We start from the raw sequence: 11,680 nt of genomic DNA on the forward strand, positions 1-11,680 counted from the left end.
TCGTCATTCACCTGACCGCTACAAAAAGATACCTCATGAACTCTTAAGGTTGACGCAAACATGTATGACAGTTACACAAGATAAAACGGCTTCTTTTCCAAGAGCTACACAAATATTGAGCCAATCGCTCTCCATTCACACGCACAATGAAAACCACAACTGCCATTACTGTGAATGAAAATAGTCATTGGAAGTGAGAAATCCTGGGAGCGTTTGACACAACTTTGTCTGGGTAAAATAAATAAATAAATAGTGTTTGAAAATATGTTTTTCACTTTGAAGCAAACATTTAAATACTACTACTACTACTACAACAAATAATAATAATAATAATTACAATAATAATAATAAATAAGTTGGATTAACTTTTTTTTAAATGGTGTCTCAGCATTCAATGCAGGAAAAAGGGTTCCTAATGTTTTGCATTCAGCCTGAGTAATGTGGAGGTGCATCTTCAGTGCAGCTAAATAAGCAGCAGTTTGGTGTAAACATAAGGTTGTGAATTCAAGTGCCTGCGACTCGTGTGTCCATTCAGTAATTACATTGCTTTGGGTGTAATGAGCAAAGATATGAGTTCAGCCAACTCAATTGAATCATATTCCAAATGGGTTATTTGTTCGTGTTCATCCAATGACTTATTTATTTCAGTGATAGTTAATATTATGGCCGTTTTTCTTTTTTTCTTTTATTTTTACAGCAGGGATTTCGATCCCTCCATATCGTCATGGGAACACCAAACAGCAGCGGTTCCCATGACAAATGCTTTTGCGTCATATACAGCTATAGACAATGCAAACAAAAAAACCTCACAGGATTTCCAACAGCAGGGAACCATGTTTAAATAGCCATCTCTTTCTTTACAGAATGGTCCTGTCTACTCTATTTGATCTTCATCCACCACTCATGAACCGTTGACACATGAAGACCAGAAAACATATTCTCGCACAAGCAACGACGGATCAGTGAATGCTATTGCTGCCCACTTATCAATGTTGTTGAAGTGAAACACCATTTGTTGTCACACATCTTAATATCTCTGGAATATTTAAGACAGAGGACGGTTTACTCTTAATAGTACAGCCACTCTCGTCTTCTCCAGTCCAGCAGAAAAAAAAAAAAACATACACACATCAATAAACATTTAGGCACTCACAAGGGCGAAAACACACACACACACGCGCCACGTGAAACGGCCACAGCGCCCGGCCAGGGATGAGCAATCGACATGGGCTTGGGGCCGACTCGGGTGAAAAGGGGAACAATTTCATGCCCAAGTGCGTTGGAGAATACACTGGAAATGCAGGGAAACATTTTTCCACCCAGATAGGTTACAGCAATTACTCTCGCCTTTTTGAACCGTGCTGCAGTGCCTGTGAGCATGTTTCAGGTCCATCCCCGAGACCACTCAGGCCGGTGTCGGGGTCTCGGCATGTGTGGCGACCAATATAATGAATTTTGCAATGAAGAAACATGTTTCTTCATTCATTAGGCAGATGAAAAGAATGTTTGGAATAAAGTTGAAGTGGAGTGAAGACAATAATGGGACGAAGGTTTTCAGTTTTTCAAGAGGTTTCTGGCAGCTCCATGACAATTGGCCGGCGACAATCGAGAGAAACCTGTGCAAAAATAAATAACACAGTCGATAAGTGTCTTGTTTTGTTCTAGCATCCATCATGAGTCTGCTGAGTGGGGTTCACTGGAAACTGATGTGGACTAAGAAAAGGTTTCCCACTAATCTAAGGCATATTTATTTGGCCAAGGAATTGAGATAAATTACATAAAAAATAACAATAATAACTGATCAAATATCTGAGATAACCGTGCCAAGGAGGTTATGATGTCGACAGTAGTCGTCTGTGTTCATCTGTCAAACTCGAAAAGCTGTGGACGGATTTATGTGAAACTTTGAGAGGGGTTTTGAAATGGGTCAAGGAACAAATTATTTGACTTTGGATTTGGATCCGAATCACCATACGGATTCAGAAATTCTTTAAAGAGATTGAGAGATAGGACCATTTTCACAGTCATTTGTGCGAGATATGCATTTGGAAAAAGGATTTTATTTATTTATTTTGAAGGATACTTTGGAATTAGGAAGCTGCTTGGCGGGGTTTTGCGCTCTTTGAGTGCTTTTTCATTGCATACAAAAATCCTTGTGAGGGGAAATATTTTTCCCAAAATGGGAGGAAACTAAATTCGGTTGCTCTGATGGACGGAACGTTTAACTAGTAGCACAAAAAATGTTCATCCAAGCGGAGAATTCTGGGTTTACGTTTATGTGCGCAGATTCAACTTATAACAGTTCATTTTCCTGTGAAATACTTCAAAATGTGATTCATCGTGTTTAATAAATGATAGAATCTTCATGAATTAACTTCGGTTTCAACCTGAAGTATTTGTCAAACAACAACTCCACACTCATTCTCTGTATTCTGTCAAATTGTTCATCAAACTTCTTAGTCCTCACGCACCACTCTGACTAAAATGCCGTTAAAACCAATCGGTGGAAAGCCATGATTGTGACTCACTAGCTATGTGCGAGTCCGACTCTGAAGTTACACTTGACTTGCAAACACATCAGCAACCAAAGTCCTTCGGCGCGACAAGTCTGACACTTCAAAGAAGTTCAACATTTGCACGGCACATGTACTCAAGTGTGTCGGCCTCAGTGCCAAAAACGCGAATCCACAATCTTATTTTGGTGCTGAAAATACGGAATACACAACAGCCCATTGTTTTTCAAGTTGGTCCTCCGAAAAGAGAATTTAAAAACACACGACAATTGAGTTCACCTCTGCCACCATGAAATCATGACACTATATACATGGGGGGAAACTATGGTCGATCTAAATTAAGTTTATTTTTGATGGTGAAATGGTGCAATAATCTATTTGTATACTCAAAAACCAATAATTATTATTAATGTATAAACTGTACTAGACATTATTGTATCTATATTATGACTTTTAATAACATGACAAAGATTCTAAGATAAAAAGAGAATATTTGAGGTTGAGTCCGCACAAAACATTTGTTCCAAAACATGCTTTTCCCACTTGAATATTCGGTTATACTCAGCCACAAAATAAAAGTCATAGAATTCCTATCGCCATCTACCCAAAAGCCCCGAAAACAAGAAAAACATCAGTACTGACCAATAAGAAAATAAAATCTGACCCTTTAGAATATGTGGTTATACGAGTTCAAACGTTCAAACATAACTACCGGTCAATTTTGTGAAGAAACTGCAAATATAGAAGATCAGAACATGCTCTCCCCCCACCCTCCGACTGCTAACATTTAAATGTTGAACCTGCAGATAAACTCAGAGGGAAACGCCTTATTACCACAGGGATAATAATAAGCCAGTCAAATTAAACCATGAATCAGTCAGGACGCCTCTGAAGAGCCGCTGCAGAATATTACACCACCTCTGGAGAAAAATATATAGAGATTGCATCCTGATTATTAATATAATAACGGACGTTTGCAGTGCAGTGCGCCGCCATCCGTCATTCCAGCGCGAGCCTCCGAGTTTATGGTAAACATTTATCGCTTATTATATAACAAAGAGTTGATGTTTTAATCATCCAGGCTTCATAATGAAGCTCATAGACCACAAGCATAGTAGACGGTAATATATTAGATTGTATATGGGCTGCTAACAGTCGGCTGAGCGAGTTGATAGGGGCCCAATAAAGCCTTCAACTGCGGAGTCGAATTATTGCGAAGCAAAACTGCCGAGCTAAGCCTTTTTAGCGTGAGTGCTTTACAAGAGCTGGACTGACTTATTTCAAGTCTAAACATGTGGCTTCAGTCAAGGTTATTTGTGCGCATTGTTTCTAGTTGGAATAGCGCCTCAACCAGGTCGGTATCGTCTCCGCGCATTTTGTCGACACTAAAATAAAACAAATCCAGAAAATTGGAATGTTGACAGCTGAAATCTTTCGTAACACATCAAGGAATCGTCGCAACATTGAAGTGGGAGTAATTAAAATCAGACTTTACTGTCGCATGTCGCACTTTTGATTTAAAACACTGACAATAAGCAGATTGGTAACGGAGTCTTGGAAGCACCAGCAGCTGGTGTCTGCGCTCACCTCATGATTCTTCTTACGATAGCTTGTCAGTCCTGTGAACCAGAGCGAACGTTCTTGAAGGCGTCACTTCGAACAGCCGAAAAGTTTTCCATGGTCAAATGGAACTTGAAGGTACAGCACCAGCCCTGTGATTGTAGCGATCACAGCCAACAAAATAGGGGGCACAGTTGGAGCCGACTAGATTTTCCCGGCAAAATGCGCATTGACAATATTGCCACCTGATGAGAAGCAGCTCTCTCTTTAGATAAATATCAATGTACTGTACAAGTCCTGAACCACTGTTGAAGAATGACTGTTTTAAAAAGAATTCCTGCTCACGAGTGGCAAGGATTGGTTTCCACAGTTTCAGTGACAGGCTCGGCATAAAAATATGACGACCTTAAATGACATTTCAATCCTCAAGATTTGTAAACCCATTCTGAAACTGTATGATTATACTCATACTCAATGTTGTCATCACACCTGCTTAGGTTTCAGTGACTTCACAACAGCGAAAAACAATGCCTGAATACAATACTGCCAATTGTTCAGCACCTCACTTTCATGGCCACGCTTTGAAAGCGCTGTTGTGCAGCTGAGTGCTTGTTTCACAGTTTACAGTAATACACAGGACATGAAGATGGGGGCGACTTAGCTCCGATGGTAGAGTGGTCCACCTGAGAGGTGGCCGGTTCAAGCCCTGCTCGTGTTTGTGTCGCCGTGTCCCTGAACAAGACACTTCACCCAGGTTTGCTCCTGACGGTTCAGAGGGCGTGCTGCGTTGCAGCCTACTGCCGTCAGTGTATGAATGTATATGAATGACAAAATGAAACGTGGCACTAAGTAATGTAACTTGTGTTGATCGTGGATCTGATCACGGTCCAGGTCTTAGGACCGCGACTCACATCGGCATTGATGTGCGGCGACATTGATCTGTTTATGTCTCAAAGTGAAACTCAAGTCAAAGTCTTTGAACAATATTTTGACATTTCGCCGGGAATATCTTTTACTTTTTTTGTCTTTTGTCCTGTATAAAGGATCATCTCAATCGCAACTTCATAATCGCAGCCAGTTTGGCGGCTCATTTGGTGAAGAGATGGCGCGCTGCGTTGCAGCCTACTGCCGTCAGTGCGTGAATGTTTATGTGAACGGGTGACTTAGTGTAAAGTGCTTTGGTTGCTGCATAAGCATCAAAAGCCATGGCTGTACCTGACTGTTACCATTTTCCGTGGCACTTGCACACGCAAAAATATATATATAAATACAATCCACAAATCAAAATATGACCAATAACATCCACCCAAAGAAGATGTCATCACACATCAGCCAGTAAATTAAACAGCGAAAAAAGATCAGGAAAAAAGCCACAGCCCAGTCATTCTTGTCTCCTGGAGGAAACCAAGGTTGCCTTTTCATTTCAGCCTTGGTTTTAGAGCATGGGTGGCCAACCAGTCAGAGGCGAAGAGCCACATTGTTTCATTGTGTTGCTGAAAAGAGCCACATCTTACAAATATTTAAGGCTGTAAGGCTTCACCTGAACAGCTGGTCACGTGACTCTGCGGCAGTATAGCGGTTAAAGCACATCCCTGTGTGTCACTAGGCTGCTGGTTCGTGTCCGGTGTATGTCTGTATAGCATGTATTTTTAAAATTCATACATTATATTGTGATCCTCCTCGAAATATCAAGCGGTGTACATAGAAATGTGTGTGCCATTTATTTTACTCTTGCCACCAATGACGTCGCCCCAGTGTGTGTATGTGAGCGACGCACCAGACTGGAGCGTCTCATCCTCACTCCACTGTATTAATCGATTAATCGATTCACGATCAAGAATGAATAATTGGTGAAACACATGCCATACGTTTAGTTTAGAGAATGACAAAGTGAAACGTGGAACTAAGTCATGTAACTCGTGTTGATCGTGGCTCTGATCACGGTCTTGGTCTGCGTTGATGTGCGGCGAAGTTTATTCTTTATGTTTCAAAGTTAAATGCAAGTCAAAGTCCTTGAACAATATTTTGACATTTCGCTGGAATAGCTCTTACTTTTTTGTCTTTTGTCCTGTATAAAGGATCATCTCAATAGCGACTTCATCATCGCAGCCAGTTTTGGCGGATCATTTGGTGAAGAGCCACATGAAACTGGAGAAAGAGCCAAATGTGTGCCGCGGGTTGACCAGGCCTGCTTTAGAGCATCAAGCAGGGGCCCACCTGAGGAGCTTGGATACCATTTGAATAATTCGACAAGGCGATAGACACAAGCTGGACATCAGATAGTGCCATGTGAGGAGATGCAACCAGAGTCAGCTTCTAAAAGGGAACATCTTGTCATTGACTGCCCAGGAACCCAAACTTAAAGGTGCTCTACTGTGCAAAAGTGACATAGACTTTGTTCACCATACATGCCTCAGAACAGTTGTATTCCTGAGGTGGACGTAGATTAATTTGATATTTACAGGCTTCCTCAATGGAAAGTCAGGATTTGAATAGTACCAGTAATAGAATGAATGCGCCATCCGCACTTTATTCAGGTACAATAATTCTGTGTAAACGTTTATAACAGAGTGCAAAAAGAGACTGCATTATAGATCGGTAGATAGATAAAAATGTCTGAAATGGAGCAAAAATGGAAAAAGTGGAGTGGCCACTAATGTTTCACCCTTAGGAGTCAAGCAGTCTTAGACCAACCACAGCAAAAGGGGGCGTGGTTAGAGATTATAAGGCAAGGCAGAACTGAAAAGTCACTTAAAGTCAGGGGTTTTAATGTGATCTGCTTCCATACCGGAGAGAGCCTTTAATGCTGTTGCCGCTTCAAGAAAGATGTTTAAATACAAGCATCTTCGATAGAATACCTGGCAGCTGAAGTGGGTCCGCTACCCTTGACACTTCAACTGAAGTACCACAGTCCAGATGACTACGCATCGGCTCAACAAAATAGAAGGTGGTTAGGGCTTTGAGGGCTGATGTTCTATTCCAGACATGGTTTTGACTTACTTCTGCGGCGTTAATAATTTATCACAGTGGCAGTAAAAAAAATCCAAGTATCTGCTGGAGCAGGAAGGCTTTCCAACTAAAGCAGGCTCTTTTCAGTCGGATCATCAAAGACTATTAGGCATTAAATATGCAAACACCCCGACTTAAACCTGGAAATGTAAATACACCATAAATATGCCGGCTTAGTCAGTGATTTAACTGAGGACCGGATTTCTTTTTTCTCTTTTTTTTTTTCTTAGGTTCCAAGGTGGCCATGAATGACATTTAGCTAAAAGGTCATTTCATGAATTTACAATCCATCATGAATTATTTGGGTAACTCTCAATAATAAAGAGAGGATACACCTCGGGGGTGCCTTTGAAAGTGTCGGCAGAATTGTGCCCGAATAGATGAAGAAAATGCAGCGTCACACGTTCTCACTGAGGCATAGCATATTGACGGTCACCAAGGAGGCTTTTTTTTGCAGCCTTCCATGTTGCACATTGATAAGTGAGCCTTATGTCTCAGCATGCAATATGAAAGGGGTCAACATTGCGTTTCAGCAGGATAGCATATCGTGATGTCGCTACTTTGGGATTTTGACCCGCAAGTCGAGTGGCACTTTAAGGTACAAACTTAAGGTAAACCATGAAAGATGTGCGCCCTCTGCTTTTGATTTTTTGGATGGCAAAGGTCAACAGTCGCTGATGAAAATATGGCAGACACAAAGACAACATCGCATGCTAAGACATATTTATCAGCAAAATACAGACACATGATTTTGAACTAATGCCAAAGAGTTAAGAAATTGGACTGCAAAAAGTCAGCAGCACAACTATAGCAATGATGTCATGCTGACTCTGAAATAAGATGCTGCCGTCAATGCACTGAAAAGAAGGACAACAAAGCAGGGACTCTGAAATCAGCATCGGTTTATAATAACAGTTCGCTAAAACATGAGTTTACTGCACTTCTTGCTGCATCTAAAAGGTTTTTAAAAAGCCCATTTCTGCTTTTTTTGCTTCAGAATACACTGAAGGAATATATAAGTGTGTGTATTAGCAACATTAGCAACTAATAAGGTACTCATTTGTGTCTTGAAAAACCTCACTCTAACACCATAACTGATGATTATTAACAGTTAATAACTTAGTAATTAGCTTTATAATAGCTGAAGTGTGGACAAAAACTGAAAAGGTTTGTATTTTAAGAACAAATTCGTCGAGAAGTACTGAGTATGCCTTTTATTTAAAGCTACAACAACTAGGAAACGGATGAATTTCATTCTTTCATATACTAATATTTGTTACGGCAAGTGTCAAGGCAAAGTAAGGGCCCTTTAACATCCAGTGCGCTTCAAGAATGATTCAACTGTTGCAATGTATGATTCAGCCTAATATGTAACTCATATGATGGCAAACCTGCTGAGCACAGCTGCCACTAGACGCTGTCGGCGTCAAAAGTCAATTAGAACCCAGCACCAGTTGGTTTGCGTCACTCAAGTGGGACAGCTTCATCACAACAAATGATATTGAAGTATCTCTCTCTCTCTCTCTCTCTCTCTCTATATATATATATATATATATATATATATATATATATATATATATATATATATATATATATGAGCTGATATTTAGATTTTGCAGGGGTCATTTGAACAGCGCTTCAGCAGTTTGCACAGATGCTCTTCTCCTTCTCCTCTTCTTTTTTTTTTTTTTGGACTCAGTTTACAGCCTCACCCCTCAGAAAGAACAGAGGAGCCCCAGCCGCACAGCTGGAACAGACGAGAGGAGAAGAAAAGCCGAGAGTGAAACCAGATGTTGGTGGAGTGGTGGAGAGTCGTCACCATCTTTCACAGAGAAACATAAACACCTCACAATCGCAGTGTTTTCTCATCACACACAGATAGAATTGATGCATGTGCAGCATCCTAAACGAGCCCGTTCCACTCCAACCGGTCACCCGGATTCTGCGCCGGGTGGTCTTGAAGAACGGCCACAGCAGCGCGCTGCACAGGACGGGACACCTTTGTCATTCATTAAACCGCTGTGCACCTCCGCTGCTTTGGAGTCTCAACACGGCACTTCCGGCCCATTCCTTCTCGGGACCAGCACGCGCACGCACGGGTTTTACGGTCAGCGAACATTTACGCGCCGATGAGAAGCCACACGCGTTTGCCTCTTCTCCGGAGTGCGCCAAATGAGTGTCGCTTTTTTTGTTCAACTTCTCCCTCTTCGCTGTCAAGTTGACAGAGCCTGAAGCCCCACTGGCATCGCACCTCCCCGCGAACGCACCGCGCTGCGCCCGACCAACACCACCGGTGCGCGTTCAGTGACAGTACCAGGCCGGTCTTACCTTTTAAAGAAGGCGGATCCGGACGATGTTCTGGTGGGGTCGCGCTTGGAGGAAGGAGCCCACTCGGTTATAATCCGCAGATCGCTGTTGGGAGGATGGAGAGCAGCGGTTCTGCTCGCTCTTCTCCTTCTCTCTTGTCTCCCCAAAGAAATATGACGCGCAAGCGATTGGTCCACGGGATCCACTCTCTTTCTCTCTCGGTGGATCGAGGAGGGGCCAAACACCGCAGCCGACTCCATCAGCCAGCGCATTGATATTTATTTCATCAGAAGAAGTGCTCTTGTGCACTAGTGCTTTCCCAACAGCCACACATTGAAACGACTAAACCACATTAGCGTGTGTGGTTTTTATGAAACAACATGTGGATCTATTTTGCAGCTCTTTATAATGACAAAATCTCAGATGAACACGATCATTTCCTTCATTTATATTTATTCCTTCACCTTTTTACGATTTCAAACATGCAAAATGAATATCGCTGAAGCATTTTTTTTGCAGAAGATAAAATACATTTATAAGTGAATTGATTTTTTTTTTTTTTGTTTTTCAGCAATAATTGAAATTTCCAAATTTACACTTTTATTTTCCCTCAAGGAGACAATGATGGGATTCAATGATAACTTGCAACCAATAAATGCACTTGTTCATCCAGAAGCTAACTTCATTTTATGATTCCTGGTCAATTTTAACAGCTAAACCCCTTACACCCTGATTTTTTTCTTTCTTTTTCATCCTTTCTTTTATGTCCGACTCGGTGCAGCAGGACCTCTGTCTATAGTTGAACATTTCCAGAACACCTCACCGTTTAGCTGTCCAGGAGGTTTCTTAAAATAACGCTGAGAGAGAAGAAAGAGACTGACCTCCTTACCTCGTGTCTTTGAGGGAGTCAAGTCACTCCACGCTGAAAACCCACTACCTCCGCTGGTTTCCGTGGTCTTGTTCTGTCAAAGTCAGTGACCATAGGTGAGAGTAGGAACGTAGGTCAACCAAGAGCTTTGCCTTTTGGCTCAGCTCTTTCTTTATCATGACAGATATATGACTAAGAGTGCTGCTCCTTCACTCATGAACAAGACCTCATGATGTCTCCTTCAACCTGGACAATTGAAGTAAATGGTTGCCCTCACTCTAAACAATGCCATAAAAGATGATTATTAACAGTTAATAAGATAGTAATAAGATTTATGTTCCCCAAAACACGGTGAAAAAGACAAAATACAGAAAGCTTGTACTTACCAAGATACATTTAGTTAAATTTGACAAATCATAAAATAATAATAAACAGAAAGAGCAACAAGGACTACAAAAATGGCTGCTAGGACATGGACGAAAACCCTTTTATCAAAACCAAGGTGCAGATCTACATTATATCCAAGACGTTTCTCCATCAACCCCACGATACACTGAGTAAACAAGCTGACGTCATAAGTAGTTAAGCAAATCCAATTGACAATTGAAGTAAATGGTTGCTCTTCCATGCGCGTTCCTTGTTGTTCAAAATAAAGTGGTTAAGGTTGGGACACATTTCCCTTCCCAAACACAATATCGACAGCAGCGCAACATCATCTGTAGAAAGCAGTGGTGAGATCCAAGGGCTGCAAAATCAAAGACTCTCTCCATCCTGGCACGGAAGGAAGCCCTGGCAGAGTACAGCCTTCGCTGGATAGGAACCCTGAAAGCCGAGCCACACATGGGCCGTACAGAAACCACATGGCCCACGTTTATGTGTTAGGTAAACCATACTCACCAAGAGGAATACAGTCGAATGCCTCCACCAAACACAGGTGAAGTTGTCGAACAAGCCCCCATGAGCCTCCACAGAACCAGCCCAGGTCCACTGATCCACAACTGCACAAAACGCACTGTAGCGAAAGATAAATGGGAAACGGAATTCAACAGCATTGACTTTGGGCCAATATTTTTAAATAAAGTTTGCTCCAGCAGTTATGTGTTTCAATCTGGAACTTAAATATAGTTGCAAAAAAGTAAGGTGAGGCAACATTTTCATCATTGGTAAATGGTGTTTCAAATGACTGTGTGGTTGTTTCTAAGCTCAGTAGATGGTGCTCTAGGTTTGATATCATGAAAATAGTATTTGAATGCCACATATTATGGAGCAGAGAGTGCCATCTAGTTGGCTCTGAAAATGCGGACACTGCTTCTAAAAGCTTCATCAGCTACCTAAAAATAAATATTTCATAAAATGTTGTGGGCTGTTTAGATGAATAAGCCACCTGGACAAGCTCTTAACTTACCTGCTTGTCGAAATGGGT

At 41.5% G+C, this 11,680-nt stretch overlaps 1 protein-coding gene across 1 annotated transcript in view; it reads right to left on the reverse strand.

Annotated features, from left to right (window-relative positions):
• The window catches only part of dlgap3 (discs, large (Drosophila) homolog-associated protein 3), a 135,208-nt gene that overhangs the window by 121,771 nt on the left and 1,757 nt on the right, over positions 1-11,680 (reverse strand). The window contains exons 2-3 of the mRNA XM_053861761.1: positions 11,155-11,269; positions 9,411-10,351 (exon numbers count right to left, since the gene is read on the reverse strand). The gene's annotated coding sequence lies outside the window, so the exon portion shown is untranslated. The remainder of the gene's footprint in view (positions 1-9,410; positions 10,352-11,154; positions 11,270-11,680) is intronic.

Source organism: Synchiropus splendidus, chromosome 4 (genome assembly GCF_027744825.2).
Source record: "Synchiropus splendidus isolate RoL2022-P1 chromosome 4, RoL_Sspl_1.0, whole genome shotgun sequence".
Classification (NCBI taxonomy): domain Eukaryota; kingdom Metazoa; phylum Chordata; class Actinopteri; order Syngnathiformes; family Callionymidae; genus Synchiropus; species Synchiropus splendidus.